The sequence below is a fragment of the Pan troglodytes genome, chromosome 17, assembly GCF_028858775.2.
Source record: "Pan troglodytes isolate AG18354 chromosome 17, NHGRI_mPanTro3-v2.0_pri, whole genome shotgun sequence".
In the NCBI taxonomy this organism is placed as follows: Eukaryota; Metazoa; Chordata; class Mammalia; order Primates; family Hominidae; genus Pan; species Pan troglodytes.
This window is the reverse complement of record NC_072415.2, coordinates 81,759,446-81,781,362: the sequence shown is the minus strand read 5'-3', so window position 1 is coordinate 81,781,362 and position 21,917 is coordinate 81,759,446. Positions and strand designations below refer to the sequence as shown.

Genomic DNA, 21,917 nt, shown 5'->3' with positions numbered 1-21,917 from the left:
GTCCAAAGCCCAGAGGGGACTGAGGAGGCAGGGGACTGGCTTGTCAGAGCCTCCCTGAGCATGCGCACACCCAGCTGGGTCATGACAGCACCCAGGCTCGGCCTCAAATTTGCTCTGAAATCACAGCGGGCACTGGGAGCAGGGAGAGTCCAGGCAGCAGAATGAGGCACTCTCAAGCCTGTTGGGGCAGGGGGGGATTCCTGGGCCCCTGAGAGCACAGTAATGCCCATGTCTGCAGCTGGGGTTAGGAGGCTGCAGCTGTGCCTGGAAGTGTGGGGCTCCCACCCCTCCAACTTGGAAGTAGGCAGGGCTCTGGCCTGTTCCCTGCTCCAGCTGGCTGGAGCATGCAGCCCCTGATGTGCCTCCCCAGCAAAGCCAGCCTCTTGGCAGCAGCTGCTCCAGACAGGCTGTGGCTGCCATCAAAGGGAGCTACAAAATGGAGGTGTGGATAAGACAACTGAGTGTTTTGACTTTCTGGTTTTCTTCATGGTTAGGATCCCACCCTGACTGCTGAGTGCTGAGTGCTAGAAACCATTAGCCAAATACAGAAGCAAAGAACAGACAGAAGGCTTCGCTTTGAGCAATGAAGTTATGTAGGAAATTAACAATGCCTCTTGCAAACTGTGTTCAAAATTTTTAAAGAGCTTGACTGGTATACATTCAATGTATAAGGTCATAGTATTTGTAGTGGAAGAGAATGGGGCTGGAAGTCAGGCCACCTGAAGAGAGTCTTTGTAAATTTTAATGAATTATTCAAACTTCTGTGGTATGTCTCAACTGCTCATCTGGTAAATGAAAATTTTCACACATGGCTTGGATATATCAAATTATATATTTACAAATTTTTATTTAAAAATTTTTGTAGGATTTTATTTATAATATTATGTATGCACATACTTCTGTTTATATATACAATTATAATTGATGTAATTTCTTATTCTGAGGAAAAGCTTGCCTGTAGAAGAAAAATTAAAATAAAGGAATTTATAACAGAACTGTGGTAGGTATTGTTGGAATGGATTTTTAACTGATTTGTCAATACCTTAGAACAGTTTGCACTCATCTTTTTATTACAGCACACACATAACAAAGATACAAAATATCCGTTTTCAAAAATTTGCTGTAACATCTTGTTCCCTTTTGCTTCTCAAATATCAACATCATTCAACATGAGCACTTTGTCAATGTTTTACCACTTTTGCTTCATTGCAAATCACAAAGTCAAAAATGGGTACAGGTTCAATCAAAGATTTTAAAGTAGATATCCAGAAAATTGTTTATGTATTTTCAAACACTGTTTTCTTCTCTTTTTGTTAACTTTGTTTCCTCCCCTTTTGTTATGTCTTTCTCACGTTCTTCTCAGCTCTTCTAGTGGATCCACAAGCAAAAGGGAAGAGGTATGTGGAGTGTAAAATAAGAGCTCTCTGGAGTTATTCCAGAAGAAAATCATATAAAGTTGTCATCAAATTTAGCTCTCTGACTCATTGAACATTGTTAGGAGTATACTTTATCAAGAGAAATAACTCAATTTATCTGTACTGTCTTGAATAAATTACCTTCTTAGAAAATCCCTTTCTTCATTTTTTCTTTGTCTAATTACTCCCAGGAAGAAATATCTTATTAAGACAATTGTTTGGAGTTTGGATTTTGTCTTCCCTTACTACCCAGCGTTTAACTGAAATTTAATTGTTGTTTTTGATATGTATGTGTTTGTTATTTTTCTGTGTATACTTTTCTAGAGGAGTGTGAAGGCAGAGAAAATAAAGCACAACCTATGAAATTATAGCTTGCAGTTTTGCCAGAATGATGCTCTATTAATGCTCAGTCCCTCTTAACTTCTCACTTAAAACCCAATTGGGAAAAATGACCAACTAATAGGTTTTTATTATATTAATTACAGTGTATCACGGGCATTGACCAAAACAAGCATTTTTACTCCCAGAAAATGGCATCTTAAACAGTCCAGTTTTCTTGAAAACTTAATAATTCTTCATAATGGATGCTCTTTTTTGATTTCTTTTTATTACTAAACCACATGTTTCTATATTATCTTGTTTCTATGTTCCCTTTTCATCCCTTATTTCTGGCATCATGATACTAAATTGGATGAAGACTTGATGAAACAGTTTCTATTGTCTTTTAATATCAGGGCTTATGTTTTGTTCTGGAATCACTCTTAGCCTTGCGTGTTTTATATTAGCTCTGTAACTCCCCAACCTCACAAGGAAACCAAGGCTTCTTTCACATTTCAACACAATAACCTGCGGTCCCTTATGGTCCAGGATTCCAAGCATCTGTGTGTCCCTTCCCTCAAGATGGAATTGTCTCTGGTCTCCACATTTGTCTCAGTTGGAAGTCACATTCAAATATTTTTTATTTATAGCTGTTGTTGGAACTTCCAAACTCTGTGTCCTCAATAGCCTCCATGCCTAGAGTTTTATAATCCTTTCTCTCCTAAAACTTTTTCTCTCAATTTTGAATTTCCTAGAACTTCAATCGCAAGAGGAATCCCTCACTCCCATCTGTATTCTGGGAGCACTGTCCCCACATCTGCTTCCTCTGATGTTCCCTTTCCATCCCAGTCTTCTTCAATGTAGACACTGCTGAATTTTGAAAACCTTGAACTGCTCCCTAAATGCTTTCCTTTTCTTATCTACCACATGTAGGGAAACGCTGTCATCTTTGCTTTCTTTGGTTTCTCATATACCCTTCCAAATGAAGCTCAGTGAAACGCCTTAGCAAACTATATGGGATCAGTATTTCTGATTCTGACAAATTATTTTTCCAAATAAATGCTGCCCTTATTAAGAATATTTTGAATATTTTCATATTTTAATATTTCATTAAATATCTTCTATGTATTTAATATTCTTAACCTATGTATGTAACCTTACCTACTGCTCTGTCACAGCATGCCAGCTTTCTTGTACATGCCTCTGTGGTTTTCCCAGCAATTCTCCAATTCCCTGACACCATTTTGTTGTCTTACAATTCAGTTAAATTCTGACACTTAACTCCCTGGAGTTAGTACAGATCCCCAAAATTAACAGCTCAGTCACACAAAACTGATCCACTTCAGACACTAACCACAAATGTGTGCCCAGGCTAAGGAATCTGCTGAGTACAAATTCAGAGGTTCTCATGACCTTCTCTCAGGTTTGGTAATTTGCTATAATGACTCACAGAACACAGGAAAATGCTATCCTTACTGTTACAGGTCATTGTAAAAGATCAAAGTATGGCTAGATGAAGAGGTACATAGGGCAAGGTGTGGACAGGTCATTCAATCTCCATGGATTTGGGGTGTGCCACCTTCCTAGCACTTAGACGTATTTGCCAACTTGGAAGCCTTCTTTGCCTCATTGTTTCAGAGTTTTTATTGAAATTTTATTTAGCAGGCATAATTAATTAAATCTTTAGCCAATCTAGTCTTGTGCCAACCACCAAATGTCAGCCAAAGATGGCCAATTCTTGAAATCGTGTTCAAATATGGCAAACACAGCTGTAACCAAAACAGCTGTTTCTGTACCTCACTTTTGTTTTATGTACCTCACTTTCCTTTCCCTGTCCATAAATCTCTGACCACTAAGCAGGCTGAAATTTCCCTGAACCTATTCAGGTTTGGGGCTGCCCATTTTACAAATCATTCTTTGCTCAATTAAACTCTGTTAAATTTAATTTGTTTACTGTTTTTCTTTTCACAGAGGCTATTCCATATACTTACTAGAATATATGAGTTTTACAAATTGGAATGATAGGCATTGATATTGACACATCTGAAGAAGGAGTGATCAAAGAGAAGTGGCCCTGGAGCTCTCCCCATGAAAAGATTAAATTTTTAAGAAGATGCTGCTCACCTAAAACTTATCAATAAAGTCAACTATAGTTTCAAATTGGCAAATCATTGTATGGAAAAACAATAAAACTATGAAATAAAAGTAATATGCAGTCTAATGCCTTTCAGCTTGAATAAAATTGCAGTCAATAATTTGGTGCCAGAAATGATGTCGTCATTGTAAAAAAACACTTGTGGAGAAGAATACTGTAACAAGACACATTTTCATTAAACTCCAAATATCAAAATGTGTCTATTCATTTCCTGTTTTTAAGCCTAACTGATTTACCTCAGCAAGTAGGCTGACTTATGAAGGTAAGTCATGAACAGTAGCACTTTTCTAAATGGTAATCATTATTCTCTTTGATATGGTTGTCCATATACTAGCTGTTCTTTCTCAGGTATTCCCTTCCTTCCGCTCTACTGCATTATTCAGTGTTATTTCTGAAGGCCATGAAGTCCTAAAGTTTGTTGCTATTTTGCTGTTGGTTTTATGTCCATGTGCACTTGTTATAATGAGAGGCATGGTATCTTCCATTTTTATTTTTTATTTTATTTTACTTTTTATGAGACAGAGTCTTACTCTGTCACCCAGGCTGGAGTGCTGGCATGACCTCTGCTCACTGCAACATCCACCACCCAGGTTGAAACGATTCTCCTGCTTCAGCCTCCGGAGTAGCTGGGATTACAGGCACCCACCACCACGCCCAGCTAATTTTTGTATTTTTAGTAGAAACTGGTTTCACCATGTTGGCCAGGCTGGTCTTGAACTCCTCACCTCAGGTGATCCGCCCACCTCGGCCTCCCAAAGTGCTGAGATTACAGATGTGAGCCACTGCACCCAGACGTATGTTCCATTTTTAAAATGGCACTGGATTCCATTTATACTACTGGTTTTGCCAATTGCCAATTGACTTAATTGGAAAACTCCTCAGTGAATAAAATCTCAATGGCCTAGGCAGGGTATGACTCCTCTTTCAATACTAAGTTGTAGGCATAAATCATTCCCAAAAGAAGATTTACATTAAAGTGTTGGTTATTAGTAATTATTTATTACAAATATTATATAATTAATAACTATTATACATTTATATGCTACTGATATAGTAATTATTTATATAATAGATAATATATGCTAATATTATATAATTATCTAATAATTATAATATAATATATTAATTATATTAATTAATTAATATTCATTAATATAATCATTTTTCATTGTTAGCTGTTATGTCCTTAGTTATAGCTTCCATTTATACCATTTTTACCATAGGATGTGGTAAATGTTGTTGAATAAACCAACAAATGAGTAAATGCATAGATTTCAAATTTGAGACCATCCTACTATAATATATTGTTTATCTTTCAAAGAAGGAAGTAACTGGAAGCTTAATAGATTGGAAAAAGTTCAGCTTTCAAACTTAATTGCAGAAGAGAAGATGATGGTTAGTTAAAGTCAAGGAAAATAAAATGCTTATAAAAATGTATTAGCAAAGATAAAGACTGTTACTGGAAGAAAAAAAAGTTTTTTGCTAGTTTAAATTTTTTGTTACCTGGGTGAATATCCTTTTAACCAATGAAGAACCTCAAGAATGAATAATGTTTTTTTGTAACCCAAATTATGATGTTACAGATAGAAAAGAAGTTATGAACCTCTATCTTTACTCATAAATATATATAAATAAAATTCCAATTAGCACTTCAGTGAGAGGATCACTAAAAATTATAGCATATCACAAATTACTTGGAACTGCAAAGCATGCTAATTCATATTTTGGAATAAATTCTAGGTTTGTCAGAATGAACTTAAATCAATTTTCATATTTCCCTCTTTAGAGTGACTTTCAAATCATGAGATATTATCAGAATAATTTCCATCAAAGACAAAATTAATCTTCATTTTTCAGTTTAATGTATTGCCAGTAGATAAGCTGTATCCCTTTAGATTAACCGCTAATTATTTCACAAATAAAATTCAAGTTGTTACTGTCTGTGGACATACCATCTAAATTAAATTACTCACTGCTTTTGAAAAACCTAAGTTATTAATGTGCACATATCAGAGTACTTGTTTATTTCTCTTCATTATAAATGATTTATGCAATTCATTAGATTGTGGTAATTATCATTTAAGACTCATAAAGCTCTTGTTTATGCAAGCTTTGCTGGTGTTGAAGTGCATACTGATTTACAAGATAGGTTTGGTAAGTTGTATATACAGGATAATGAAGCCATTCAAATTATCTTTAAAAGATAACTAGATGCAATGTGTTTTATTTCTGATAAGACTATAACTGGAGATGACTTATAAAATAATTATTATGTACTGGGTGTACTGGGGAGTTAGAGAGAAAAAAAAAGACTGGGTCGATTTTGGCTTATTATCTCCAGATTAAACATAATGCTGGAATAGGTGACTAGAGCTTCCCAAACACACAATCTAAGTTAACTGAAATTACCTCTGGGTGCTGCGTTTTTCAAATGCTGCAGTTACCATAATGAACGTCTATTTTATCCATAAGCCAAAACAGTCACTAAGTTACAAAACACAGATTTTTAAACATATCCTAACACATTAATGTTGTATGCTTTCAATTTCAACATTTAAAATGTTTACTTCTTTGCTTTCAAATACACTCCTTGATCCACTAACTTAAAGATTACATTCACTTTTCTATTATTGGTTAAAAGTGGCAATGTGTAAGAGTTAAGATAAAATTTTCATAATTGTGACAGAAAACATCATCACTCTCATAAGTCTATTTTTTATATGAAATTCAGAACAATAGCCTAAGTAAGTATTTGTATTTTGTGATAGTCCTGAGGTCATTGTTTCTTGCTGGATTGCAGTAAGCTCATTTTCAGATCCTCAAGTCCACCTGCACCCTTGGCCTACAGCCCTCTCTTCCTCCAGCCTCAAAGCCAGCACTGAGAATTGAATCTTTGACTCTCCCCTCGGCCTCCCCGGCCAGTTGTCTCTCTTACTCCAGCTAGAGAAACTCTGCTTTTAAGAGCTCAGGTGATTAAATTGGATCCACTGGCATAATCCAAAATGACATTTCTATTTCAAAGTCTAGATGCTTAATTATATTTGCAAAGTTCCTTCAGCATTACCTAGATTAGTGCTTAATTGCTAAGGTATAGGAATCCTGGGTTTGGCATGTTCAGAATTCTGCCCATTGTACCTCTGTATGTATTTTTGTTTTAAAGTTTTAAAATTTATTTTTCCAGCTTTATTGAGATATAATGAACACACAAAAATTGCATATATTTAAGATGTACAATATAATGATTTGATGCACTTATACATTGTAAAATAATTACTACATCAAATTAGTTAACATATATACAGTTGAGGGATGCTTTTACATCCGATCTGAAAATCTGTTTTTTAACTCAGTGTTCGGACATTTATTTTTTAAATTACTATTAAGCTTTGGGAAATTCTCAGCATGGATATTCGTGTTCTATTTATTACATTTGTTTTGCTCTTTTGTCTTTTGTATTATTAGAATCTTTTTATTTTCACCGTCTACTATTATGTATAGTTATTATAGTTATACATTGTTTCTTTTCTTTTTTAGTGGAACTTCTAGGGGTTGAAATATAGATTTTTACCTGAAGAAGGCCTACTTTTAATTATGTTACACCATTACAAGTATAATACAGGAAGTTAACAACGTTATGCTTTGATTCCTTGACTTTATGATTTTGTGTCACATATTTTATTTCTAGATATGCTATAAATTCTGCTAAACACTGTATTACTTTTTGCTTCAGTAGGTACTTGTGAAATACATTGAAAATGAGAAAAATGTCTTCTATTTACCCCATTTTACTATTTTTCACATTCTTCTGTCTTTTCTTTGAAGTGCTCAGCTGGAATATTTTCTTTCACCCACCAAACTACCTTCCACAGTTATTGTCATTCATTCTGTTAAAAATTCTCTCTTCATGCTTGTCTCAAACAAAGTACTCATTTTGTCTCATTTTTGAAGCACAATTTCATTGGTTTGTTTTATCTTCCAGCACTTTAGAGAGATCATTCTCTTATTTTCTTAGAAAATATTTCTCAGAAGATATTTCTATTTTCTAAGATCCTGAAGTTATTTTTTCCTTCATTCTTGTGGATGTAAGGTATTATTTTTCTCTGGTTACTCAAGGGTCTTTCTCTTAATCACTCTTTTCAGCAATTTATTGTATCTTTTTGTGATTTATTTGCATTTTTTTCTCTGAGGCAGGATAGGTAGTCAAGGAAATAATCATGTCCTTGGGATGTGGCAACCATGTCCATAGCACTGTCAACACCAAGCGCCCGAGCACTGGCATTGCGGTCAAGCTCATCTATGCAGAACTATCTGCAGTAGGGACTTCTGCTACTATCTATCTCCTCTAGGGAGAATGCACATTTTGCGTTTTCTTGTCCTCAAACTGACTCTTTGCTCATTATAATAATGAAGACACACCCCTGGATGGAGACTGATGATGCTAATGAGCCACACAATGTGTGAACAAGCACGTACAGCTACTGTCCATGTGCACCTAGAGGCCACCCACAACACGCTTACCAGTAACACCTATTACTCCCTTATGAATCATCATGTAAGACTCCCATAAAGGGGGTCTCCCTAGTGCCAGTCTTTGCTGACTCTCAGTCAGCCATCTCTAACTTGCCTTTCAGAGTGTACTTTCACTTTTACACTTAGCTTTCAGAATGTTCTTTCTCTTTTCCAAGAAACTGATTTCTACCACTTTCTACTGCTGTGTGTCTCTTTAAATTATTTCAAACCAAGAAGACAAGAACCGAGGTCTCTCAGTTGCCATCAACATTTCTGTTTTGTTGAACATCTTAGACTTGTGGTTTTGTAGTCTTAATACAATTAAGAAATTTTCAGCCACTATTACCTGAATTATTTTTCACATTCCTCTGACCTCCAGTTTGGGTCTACAGGGAAACATAAATTACACCATGTCATATTATCTCACAGTATGATGGTTAAGACAGAGTGTCAAATTGATTGGATTGAAAGATGCAAAGTATTGATCCTGAGTGTGTCTGTGAGGATGTTGCCAAAGGAGATTAACATTTGAGTCAGTGGACTGTGAAAGGAAGACCCACCCTTAATCTGGGTGGGCACCATCTAATCAGCTGCCAGCACGGCTAGAATATAAAGCAGGCAGAGAAACGTAAAAAGGTGAGACTGACTTAGCCTCCCAGCCTACATCTTTCTCCTCTGCTGGATGCTTCCTGCCCTCGAACATCGGACTCCAAGTTGTTCAGCTTTGGGACTCAGACCGGCTTCCTTGCTCCTTAGCTTGCAGACAGCCTACTGTGAGACCTTGTGATTGTATGAGTTAATACTACTTAATAGTATTAACTATTAGTTCTGTCCCTCTAATACACTCAGATCAAAGACATTTCATTTTTCATTTTTGATCGTTTTTATTGCTATGTGTTCAAGTTCACCAATCTTTCATTCTATAGTGTCTAATCTACTATTAATCCCATTCTGTGTTTGCAATCTTGAACATTTTATTTTCATTTCTTAAAGCTGAATTTGGGTCTTCAATTCATCATCCATGTATTTCTTTATTATGCTCCTATTTTGCTCTGCTTTCCTAAATGTATTTGAAATAGCTGTTTTTTAATGTTTTAGTGTATTACTTCTTTCATCTATACTGCATGTCTGATCTATGGATTTTTTATTAGTTGTAATTTCCTGCTTGTTTTGGATCTGATAGCAAGTTCTTTTTAAAATTTTTTTTCATAGGTTTTTCAGGAACAGGTGGTATTTGATTACATGAGTAAGTTCTTTAGTGGTGATTTGTGAGATTTGGGTGCACCCATCATCCAAGCAGTATACACTGAACCCAATTTGTAGTCATTTATCCCTCAGCCCCTCCCACCCTTTCCCCCGAGTCTCCGAAGTGAATTGTATCATTCTTATGCCTTTGCATCCTCATAGCTTAGCTCCCATGAAAGAGTGAGAACTTACAATGCGTGGTTTTCCATTCCTGAGTTACTTCACTTAGAATAATAGTCTCCAGTTCCATCCAGCTTGCTGCAAATGCCATTAATTTGTTCCTTTTTATGGCTGAGTAATATTCCATTGTTCCATATCTATCTATCTATCTATCTATTTATCATCTATGTATCTATCACAATTTGTTTATCCACTTGTTGATTGATGGGCATTTGGCCCGGTTTCATATTTTTGCAATAGTGAATTGTGCTGCTATAAACATGCATATGCAAGTATCTTATTCAAATAAAGACTTCTTTTCTTCTGGGTAGATACTCAGTAGAGGGATTGTTAGATCAAATGGTAGTTCTACTTTTAGTTCTTTAAAGAATCTTCACACTGTTTTCCATAGTGGTTTAACTAGTTTACATTCCAACCAGCAGTGTAGAAGTGTTCCCTTTTCACGGCATCCTTGCCAACACCTATTATTTTTTATTTTTTGATTATGATCATTCTTGCATGAGTAAGGTGGCGTTGCATTGTGGTTTGATTTACACTTCCCTGATCATGATGTTGAGCATTTTTTCATATGTTTGTTGGTCATTTATATATCTTCTTCTGAGAACTGTCTATTCATGTTGTTAGCCCAGTTTTTGATGGAATTGTTTGTTTTTTAAATGCATGCTTGCTAATGTTTTATTGGGAACCAACCCTTAAGAATTTCACTTCGCTAGGTGCTGAATTCTTTTGTGTATCTTTAAATCATGTTAAACTTTGTTTCGGGACTCAGTTAACTCATTTGGGAACAGTTTGAATCCTTTTGAGGGTTTTCATAGGACTTCTTAGATTGAGCTAGAAGGCCCTACCCTGCTACAGACCCCATTCAATATTTCTGGTATTAGGATGTCTTTCTGATCTAGCTGACAGAATCACAAGTTCTTCCCAGCCCTCTGTAAGCCCCAGTAACTGTTCTGCCCAACTCTTCTTAGGTTTTCTTTTTGTTTTCTGGCCTCATGTAGTTTCCTCATACCTATGAGCTGATCAGTTCTTGGTGATGTGAAGAATCTAGAATTCTCTATCTCTGGGTTGCTCTTGTCTCTTATACCATGCCCTCCAGTTTCTATGTGCCTCAGTATTGCTGAACTCTAATCTCTCATCTCAGCTCATGGAAACTGTGGGACTTTGCACTGCAGCCTAGAGACGCTCTCACTGCATTTGTTTCCCTTCTCAGGAATCACTGTCTTGTGCAACCTCTGCCCAAAGTTTGGAATCTATGGTCCCACATGTTTTGCTTTTAAGGCAAGTAATTTAAGACTGAAGAATATTTGCTGTCGCTGGTGGTCCCCCATGGTCAACTGTTTTGGCCCAAAAATATTTACATTCCAATGAAGAGGTCTGTTTATATAATAAAGACATGATGTTTAGGGATATGAAATGAAATATCTTCAGTTTCCAGCTGTAATTGTGATAGAATATTTATATATTCCCAGAAAATTACTTTGTTTATTTTTTCAAAACTATTCTTGTCATAATAGAAATAAACTATGAGAGATTGAGATAATTACAGTGAGAACAGAACTAAATACTTTGTTTATTTATTTATTTTTATGTTTTTAAAATATTTATCTTTTTCTCCAACCAGTCATTTTAACAATCCACCAGCAATTGAAGTATATAAAAATAATATGATGTATACATGAATCTGACTACTTCGAGGCAAGAAGAAAATTAAGTATGAACATTATAAAGACAGGTTAATCTAATATCTGAAAAAAATCATAAAAAATTTAAAATTTTATTTTTAAAAAATTTGCAAAATTAGATAAAGCAGAATAATAAGTTATACTACTTAACTATTTGTCATGCCTTTATGATACAGTTTTGGCATTTTCTTTTAATTATTTATTTATTTTGGCTGCATTATCTAGCTCTTCTTCATATTGTGAAAGGAAAATAAATCTCAGGACCCCAAAATCACTATGTCAAAGGAAAAACTCAAGCTGGGCACTGTGTCAGGCAAATCTGTCTCCCATTTTATTCTGTTGAATTTCACCTGGCAATGTAAACAGACAACTTATCTTCACAGGTGCAGGAAAAGGGAGAGGACCCAAAGTCATCCCTCTGCTCACCTGAGACAAATGCATGTCTGATTGCTTCCCCTGCCCTATTGTCTATTTTATCTTATATAAAAATGCAGATTCAATGAGCTAAGCTAATGCATAAGTGATTATTCCTCTATACCCCTCTCACAATAAATAGTGTATCAGTGAAAGGCTGATCAAAGACTCAAAAGAATGCAACCGTTTGTCACCTTTTAAAAATTTCTTCCCCTTTCCTCAATATTAACCCTTTCCACTTTAAATATTGAGGCCCTCAAAGTTATCTTTAAAGAGAGGGAAGGTGGAGATCTGTGTCCCAGGTGCGTGTGCTTAAGCTTGGCAAAATAAAATTTCTGAATTGATTGAGATGTCTCAGATTCTTTTTGATCTACAGTATAATGGTAAATACTTTTGCAACATATTTTTATTAGGAATATGGAAATGTTTAGTATTATTTTCTAATGTGGTTATTTGATTATTGCAACATCAGTGATGATTCAAAAAAACTAGTTTCTGCTTCACAATTTTTATTGACAACTCCATATGAAATATTTGGAATTTTGTCACCCACTACCAAGTTTCCTTTGTAAATGAGCTTTCAAGTTGAGAAGAATATCCCACGCTATCATCTGGGCTACAAGCATTTCATATCTTTTTTCTCCTTCTACCAGTGTCCTACCCACGCATGCAGCAGAAAGCATCATTCACATCAAAGTTCATTCCCAAGTAGTGAGAGACAAGAGCGTTCCTAAGAGCCATGGTTCCACCAGGACAAGCAGGAATAATGACACTAAGCGGTGATGTGACTGAAATACTATAAAAATACATTCCACTAAACTCTAAATCTATCTCAACTCATCTTTTCTAGACACCCCCCCCCCAAAATGCCAGTAGTCACTCCAATGCCAACCATAATAGGCATGTGACATGTTATAGAGTAGCATTTGGGGCACAAAACAGACAACACCCTTAATTCATTGCACTTAAAATTGATCTGTTTAAAAAATTTCAAATTTATTTGATCAAGTGAAGATACTATTTGGGTTCCTTCCCAGGGTTTTGGAAGTGGTCCATGGAAGTAAGGATTCCCGCTAGCTTTTGGTTAAATTTGTCTCTGCATTTACATTAAACATTGATAGAATAAAATTTAACAATAACATATTAAATATCTCCTAGCCAACAAAATCAAAAGTGAATGAATGATTCAATACTATGAAATCAGAAAAAATATTTCCTGTCAATATTTACTGTTTCTTTGTTGATCTACTGAATGTGAATTGCATATGCAGTAGATCTACCAGGGATTCTTGTGAAATGCTTGTTGTTTCTATCTTAAATAGGCCCTTACATTTAAGAATATAAAAATTTACTTTCATGGTACATGAATTCTAAAAACAATAGTGAAGTGAATAGGTCCAAAAAAAATTAGTCCTGAATTATTTTTTTCCTTGAAAACATTTATATGCTATGTAGATTACATTAAAATGTTTGATAGAAATAATTGTATTGCTGAGCCTACATAGACACTGTCTATATGATTTTTTTCTAATTCTAATAAATGGAAAATATGTTATCTTTCCTGATATCTTATGGCATACATTGGAAGAAAAAAGATACGCTTTACATATAATTCTATGTAATTAATTGTAAATTATTATGAATAAAGTAATAATATACAATGATAAAACTATTTTTACTAGGCTAAAGTAAAACTCTGTATCTAAAACTCATTAATATTCCATTTTAATATTTGGAAACTGTGTGTCAGTTGTATGCATGTGAAGAATAACTAGAATTGCATTTTCATATTTTAACAAATGCCTTTATTTCTCTGAAAAAGTGGTGAGGAAATGGATTGAAAATAAAACTAAACCATTAAAATGGTGCAACTTCTGTCATAAGAATTGTCAGAGCAAGCAATTAGAGACAAGAAAGCAAAAAAAAAAAAGCCATATTTTAATGACTGTATTTTAAGGGGAATGAGATTTACAAAGAAAAGTAATCAATGCTGATTTTATATCTTTTTTATTTTCCCAAAGTCATAATGCCTATTTAAAAATAGAAACCAGGTTTTTTAAGAATTCTAAATTTTAATTCAATCAATACTGATTAAATTTACAATTTAACTGCAGGTTTTATAGATTTTACTGGAACGATATTTTTTATATTTTTGTTTCATGATAGATCTATACAATAAAAATTGTTTTAATCTCATTTTCTGACAGGCTGACTGCTGCTGTGAGAGTTTAATTTTTTTCTTTCAAATGCTAACATATAGTTTTTCTTCTTCAGTTATGGCAGATCTAAGTTTTAAAATAAATGGCATTGTAATTCTCAATCGCAGGTATTCAGCTGGGAATTTCTTTATTTAATTCTCATCTTTTGAGATATTCGTTGTCCTACTGAATTGTCATGCTTTCACGTCTAACTGAACAATAAAGATATCCTCTAAGCACAGTGTGAATTCCAGATTCTGGATGTGTGCTTTTGCCTTGCCAATGGACTCTGATAAGACTATGGGCCATCATAAATGAGTCGGAAAATGTCATCAATCAGAGCGTTATATGCAGTCATGTAGGGACAGGGTGAAATATATGGGTTAGTGCCATTCTATAACATTTGTTCCAGAAGGTCACAGGAATCTGAAGGGGTGAAGTTACCTGTCATTTATAATGCTGTGAATCTTGGTGAGCAAATCTGGTCATATAACACTATATTACTATATCCATTGGTTTTCTAGACAGTGGTTTCTGTTCACTGACTCACTATTAGAATTTCCCAAATATTTTGATTTAAGTGAATGTCCAAATCATTCTGAACATCAACTAACTGTATAAATGCCAGCGGACGATCTTGAAAAAAGAGTAAATGAACAAAACCATAACAAAGCACCACACGACATTGAAAACAAGCCATGTACAGATATATCAATAACCAAATGAATCTAGTCCTTAGATATCTATTTTAAATACAATTAGAGAAAAAAATAAGAAACCTAATTGATAAGATGAATGAAAAAGGTCAAAAATCTTTAAACAGAATCTGGGCTTAATTCACTCATCCCCTGTTTTACAAAGCAAAGGTTTTTCATTTTTTAATACCCTTGTGCAAGGTAATATGGTAATCTAGTTATGAGCACAGGACAAATAATATCATCAGCAAGCATTTTAACAACTTTGAGCTACACTTTTATATTATTTATGATCATTATTTATGATATTAGGAACATATAATACACCTGCCAACTGGGAAATCAACAATGATTTAGCCAAATAGGGTCTCATATGATAACTATAAGAGCATGCTGACAGATCACAGAATTACCTGGGGGTAATGGCTGAAAGTTGATAAGTTGATTCCAAAATGCATTAAAATGTTTGTATGAGTAGTATATAGATTACCAAAACTTATTCCTTCAGTCTAAAACTGTATTCTTTGGTTAACATCTGTCTTTTCCTCATCCTTCTCTCTTCCCGTAGGTCTTTGATAATGACTTTTCTACTCTGTTTTTATTCCACTGCATAGTGACAACAGTTAATAACATATTATGTATTTCAAAGTTGCTAAAATGTATTTTTAACATTCTCATCACAAAACATGAGAAATTGGCAAGATGATGGACATATTAATTAGCTTTAATGAATTTTTCTAGAATGTGTATAGCTCAGAATACCACATTATACCCCATAAATATATGTAATTGTTGTCTATTAAAAATAATAAGTAAAAATAATGTATACAAAGGGTCCAAATGCTTTCATTTTGCATGTATCCGTATGTTAGTAAAACATTTTACCATGCTGTCCTTAATTTTAAATAGAATATTTTTGGTAAAGAAGATAAAATATTTTCCCAAAATTAATTATACGCAAACACATACCCACAGATGTGTCAAAACACATGCAAGTTTTTCCCTATCTTTAATATAATTTTTAATATAATGGAGTTTTTTCTTACAATACATACACTCAGTATCATTTCAAAATTTCTAATTAGTATTTTATTAGCTGTTTTATTTCACTGGCCACAGCTATTTATCTACCCATAAATACTTAAGCAAGGCAATCAAATTATATTAGTTTTTAAAAATGGCTTAAAACCTCTGTGATCCTTGATCAAGAGGGCTGTGAGAACATGCACCCACCCAGTGATAACTGCTATCCTGGAAATGAGGGATTGTGTCGGTTATTAATAAAGCGTGTCTTTCCTAGTATTGAATATCATTAAAGTATGCTGCATGTGAAGACAGACTGCCTTTGCTCAAATTTTGAGTTGACTGTTTCTTAGCGGCAGACTGTGGACAATAAACTTAATGTCCTCTACTGTAAAAGGGTAACGGCAACATGACTAAGTTCATAAGGTCATATATGGGCACCATTTAGTATGGTACTTGGCTAGTTCTCAACAAATATATGTATTGTTACGAGGGTACCCAAGTACTCTGAGATTAATTCATATCTCATTGTTTTGGTTTCTTTATTAATCAAAAAAAATCGACAGTGGTCATGGAATGAATTTGAATCTTATGGCTGAAACATCAGCAAAAATTTTCTAGCCCCTATCAATTTCAGCCGTTCACCCTCAAGGGCCAAATTTTAGTCCGTGTGTTTCCAATAGCAAGTGTCTAAAATGTGCCTTGACAATTAAATTCAGCAAATAGTTTTAGTGTGCATATTGTGTGCTTGGCGCTGTGCTTTGGCATAGAGAGGATTCTCCAGTGCATCAGAGGACATGGCAGGAAAATAAGATGCACTCCCAGTGTTTCAATTTTCATCAAAAACAAATATTAATTTCTCTTTTCAATTTTCCTAATTTCAATTTTTATTAAATATACACATAAAGGGTCTTTATGAGTTTGTACATGAACTGGGAATAACAATCTGCATTGTATCACCCAAAACTAAATCTCTTTGATAGACCAGTTATCCTTAATTCATGTTTTGTGTTTCAAATTCTGCTCTGCATCACAAGTGAAATATCAAAAGTCTTCATCTTTTTGATTTAAATATGAATACAGCAGCTAAATAGCTTATCAAACCTTAGTTTATTCAAAGGTGCTGAGATTTCTCTATACTAAATGTAGTAGTACACTATCAGTTGATACTAATGAAAACTCAAAATAAACTAACCAAAAAAAAAAAAACAAAAAAAAAACACCACAAACAAAAAAAAAAAACAGGGAGTTCAGAACCTAACTGCTGGAATGAAGAAAAAAGAGTAAAGACTTTCTCCCAAACAATAATTTAACTGGAGGAAATTACCTGAAGAACAATAATAAAGACTCTAGAAATTGTTCTAATGCATACAGCAAATGCAGAAACGTACGTTCAAAAAAGAAATCAATTAAATTTCAGTAGGAGCAATGAGTCTGTGGCATTGAATGAGGTCCACCTCCAAGCTCAGCTGAACAGAGGCCTCCTGGTCCCTCAAGCTCTCTTTCTTTCATATAGGAGGTGGAGAGTGAGGAATAGGCCATGAGCATCTCTCATGCTCCCAGTGTTATCTTCTCTCTGTTCAGAAGTTCTCTCTATTCAAGGCAGGTAGTCAAAAGTTTGGAGGTTCCCTGGCTGGACATGGTGGCTCATGCCTGTAATCCCAGCACTTTGGGAGGCCAAGATAGGCAGATCAGGAGGTCAGGAGATTGAGACCATCCTGGCCAACTAAACAACAACCCATCTCTACTAAAAATACAAAAATCAGCTGGACATCGTGGTGCATGCCTGTAGTCCCACCTACTCAGGAGACTGAGGCAGGAGAATTTCTTGAACTTGGGAGGCAGAGGCAGAGGTTGTAGTGAGCTGAGGTCATGCCATTGCACTCCAGCCTGTGTGACAGAGCGAGACTCCATCTTAAAAAAAAAAAAAAGGCCGGGCACAGTCACCCACGCCTGTAATCCCAGCACTTTGGGAGGACAAGGCGGATGGATCCCGAGGTCAGGAGTTTGAGACCAGCCAGGCCAAGATGGTGAAACCCTGTCTCTACTAAAAATACACAAATTAGCCGGGTGTGGTGGCGGGTGCCTGTAATCCCAGCTACTCAGGAGGCTGAAGCAGGAGAATTGTTTGAACCCAGGAGACGGAGGTTGCAGTGAGCCGAGAATGCACCACTGCACTCTAGCCTGGGCGACAGAGCAAGACTCCGTCTAAAAAAAAAAAAAAAAAGTTTGGAGGTTCCCTTTCCTACCTGACCCCTCATTCATACAGTAGAAGGCTAGCCCCGCTACAGGAGGCCAAGAATACTGAGGCCCTTTGTCCATAGGACAGAAGTTCATGTTGGGAAAAACAAGACAAGAATACTTGGGTTACCACCCCCCTTAACACCTGCTAACAGAGCTATGGTGTCACTGTGATAGCAACTGGCTGCTGTCTCTACACCAGGTCTTGTGAAGTGACAAGAAGTTTCTGTCTGGGATGGAGAGCCAGGCCTTAAGAGCTTCATAGCCATGCCTGAGCAACTGACTCATTTGCAGCAGAGCTGGGAGAATTTCATGCATAAGGATACCGTCGGCCAGGCACGGTGGCTCACGCCTGTAATCCCAGCACTTTGGGAGGCCGAGGCGGGTGGATCACAAGGTCAGGAGATCGAGACCATCCTGGCTAACATGGTGAAACCCCGTCTCTACTAAAAATACAAAAAATTAGCCGGGTGTGGTGGTGGGTGCCTGTAGTCCCAGCTACTCGAGAGGCTGAGGCAGGAGAATGGTGTGAACCTGGGAGGCGGAGCTTGCAGTGAGCTGAGCTCGCGCCACTGCACTCCAGCCTGAGCGACAGAGCGAGACTCCGTCTCAAAAAAAAAAAAAAAAAAAAAAAAAGGATACCGTCAAAAACAATGGAGATCTTACTGGAGAGAAATTAAAAAATTAAAAGGCACTCATAACTCCATGACACAAGAGTCAACAAGAAAAATGACAGAGTCAGAAGTTTAATAAAGAGAGACAGAGAAAGAGTCTGGAATGTCTGTCCCAGGGTCACAGTCACCCCTAGGGGTTGAGAGGATAATGCAGAAGTGCCAAGGAGTCCTCACGCTGAAGGAGTCAGAGAAGGACAAGGCAGGCTTGACACATTTCTCAAGCTCCACACAGATCAATTAAAAACCGACCAACACAATAAAACGAATTTAAAAACCAACAGCATTCTTAGTGACTCTAGGGGTTTAAATACAACCTCGGACCAACCACTGGCTGAGCTTGGGCAACTCGTGGGAAACTAGGCTTACAAATTAAAAGAGCACACATCCCTGTCGGCCTGGATCACTAAGTGTGTGAACAGGCTTTGCCCTCTTACAAGTAACCAGAAAGAGAAAATCCAAGCCAGTAGCTGCTTGATGTGACAAAACAAGGTAAGATTCTTAAAATGTGATCGCAGTGTTCAAGCCTCATGCACATGCAGTGGTCAAGGGTCAAAACCTAATTGACTAAGAGGATTTAAGCACAGCCTTCGACTGATAAGTAAGTTTAGATGATGTAGGAGTAGCGCTTAGGTAGGCAGGCTAATGGAAAAACAAGGAAAACAATTGAGAACATCAGAAACTGCATACTCCAGGGAAAATAGACCTCACAGGGACAGTTGAGTCCTGTCACTAAATATGTGAAAAAGTCTAAGCAAATAAAAACAACAACAATAAAAACATCCACACTCTTGGGGAGGGAGAATCAATAAATAGAGCCACTACAATATATTATCAAAAATGAACAATTTTCAACAAAATGTATAAGACATGCAAAGAATCAGCAGCAGGTGACCCATACATAGGTGGGGAAAGGAAATAGACAGTGGCTTTGAAGAAGCCCAAGTCGTAAAATCAACAGCCACAGACTTCAATGTAGCCATTATAAACATGCTCAAAGAGCTAAAGAAAACTAAAGGATAAAAAGCAGACATGAAGACAACATCTCATCAAATGTAGAGTATCAATAATATGATAGAAATTATTTTTAAAAAGAACCAGATAGTAGTTGCAAAGTTGCAAAGTAAAATAACTAAAATTACATTCATGAGAGGACAATAAACTTAGTCTTCCCATATGATTCAGAAATCATACTTCTAGATATTTACCCAACTGCTCTGAAAGGCTATGTTGATATGAAAATCTGCATGTGAACATTTATAGTAGTTTCACTCATAATGATCAATAATTGAAAATAATCAAGATGTCTTTTAATGGATGAATGGAAATACAAAATGTGATACGGACATAAAATGGAATATTATTCAGTGAGATAAACAAATGGGCTACCAAACCACTGAAAGAGAAGAAAGGCCTTAAACGCGTAATGGTAAGTAAAGAAAGACACTGAAAAAACTATACATGCTGTATGATTCTAACACTATGAAATTCTGGAAAAGATAAAACTGTATAGATGATAAAAATATCAGTGATTTCCAGGTGTTAAGAGATGCAGTGAGATATGGTTGAGCAGGTGAAGCACAGGGAATTTTAGGGCAGTGAAATCATTCTGTATGATAATGTAATGGTAGATACTTGTATGCATTTGTCAAAACACATCAAATTTTATCATATAAAGATTGAACTTAATGTATGCATTAAGAACCAACATGTCAATATGTTCAGCTTCCCTGTTCTTTGTGCTCCATTTTAAAGTTTAACTTCCTCTTTCTTTACCCTCCTTGCCCCTACTTTCAGTAAACAACCCCCACCTAGCCTCTATCTCCTGTTCTGTCCTTAGGCATCCTTAGTCACCTGTTCTGTAACCTTTCCTCCCACCAAAACTACTAACTCCGCCACTCCAGCTCATACCCTCACTCTTTTTAAAATAGCCAATCAGAATTAGCTTAGACTGTGTGATCCAACCCTAGCCAATGGGGGAAAGACACAGCAGCAGGGGCTAGCTGCGTTAGGAATAAGACCCCCTTCCCCTAACTAGTCGGGTGTGCTCTCACCATTGCTCCATCTGCAAGCAAGACGTACCCTTCTATAGAAATAAATTGCCTTGCTGCGAAAACTTTTGTGTGAGTGCTATTTTCACATGGCGGCAGCTAGCATTTACTTCCAACACAAGTCAAGCATTTATGGACAGATAAACATTCAAAATATAATATCTGGGAAAGTATATCTTTTACCCACTTTCTGGCCACAGATGAGCAGCGGAGTTCCAGTGGAGGCAGGAAGAAGCAATGAATGCTCAAGTGCCTCAAATAAAACCCAGGTGATCCAAAAACCAAGAGCAGGGTAAGAAATGGCAGGAAATGAAGAAGAGTTCAAAATATAATGGGTTTGTATTGGACACGTACAGATTTTTTTGTTTTCGTTTTTGTGTTCATTGGAGAATTGGAAAGTGCTGAGTGATTTGTGTCGAGGGGCTGGGGGATACCATGTGCTTGAAATGTTGAAGGTAATTGATGTTACACTCTGGAGACTGGATTGGAAGTGGAGTGGATGACTGAATGCGGACAAATCAAATAAGAAAGAGGCTTTTGCTCAATCCAGGCAAAAGATGATGGAGGATTAGAGGTTGAAGCTCTAAGTGGAGATAGAAAAGAATGTGAGGCATAGGATAGAGGAAAAAATGCAATGCTCAGGATTTGGGGATGGCTTGGATACAAGGTATAGTTGTCTATAAAGAATAATGTACTGGTTTCTCTCTTATACAATTTTGCTGGATTACAGTCTCCTTAGCAAAATTAAATATTCTGTGTTTTCACATTACACTGAAGATCTTCTTAGAGAAAAATAGGTGTAACATGAAAAGGGCAAAACAAAATAGCAAAACATTACTATTTTTCTGGTCATTTTACTTCTACAAATGCTTCTTAAATTAGATTTAATTTTCCTGGGAGTTGCATTATATTTTATACTTTTCTTAATTTTTTTGTCAAGAAAACGTATTTTGTGAACTTCGTTGTGTTTAAGTTGGGCACTACAATTTTGTTGTAAAATTTTTCTTTTTTTTAATTTTAGGTGTTACTTTTTAAGATACCACTAACCAAATTCAAATCTCATGTAAGCTGCAAATGCATTCTTATTACTTCATGAAAATGTCAAATAACATCATTTCTA

The 21,917-nt window shown here is 35.9% G+C and overlaps 2 long non-coding RNA genes across 2 annotated transcripts in view; one reads left to right on the top strand and one right to left on the bottom strand.

The window, feature by feature from the left end:
* LOC104003192 (uncharacterized) overlaps positions 1-3,905 on the top strand; it is a 58,164-nt gene extending 54,259 nt beyond the window's left edge. The window contains exons 4-5 of the long non-coding RNA XR_001711176.2: positions 1,364-1,397; positions 3,705-3,905. This is a non-coding gene — a long non-coding RNA (uncharacterized LOC104003192). The remainder of the gene's footprint in view (positions 1-1,363; positions 1,398-3,704) is intronic.
* Positions 1-21,917, bottom strand: part of LOC134808627 (uncharacterized) — a 214,320-nt gene that overhangs the window by 26,249 nt on the left and 166,154 nt on the right. The window lies entirely within an intron of this gene.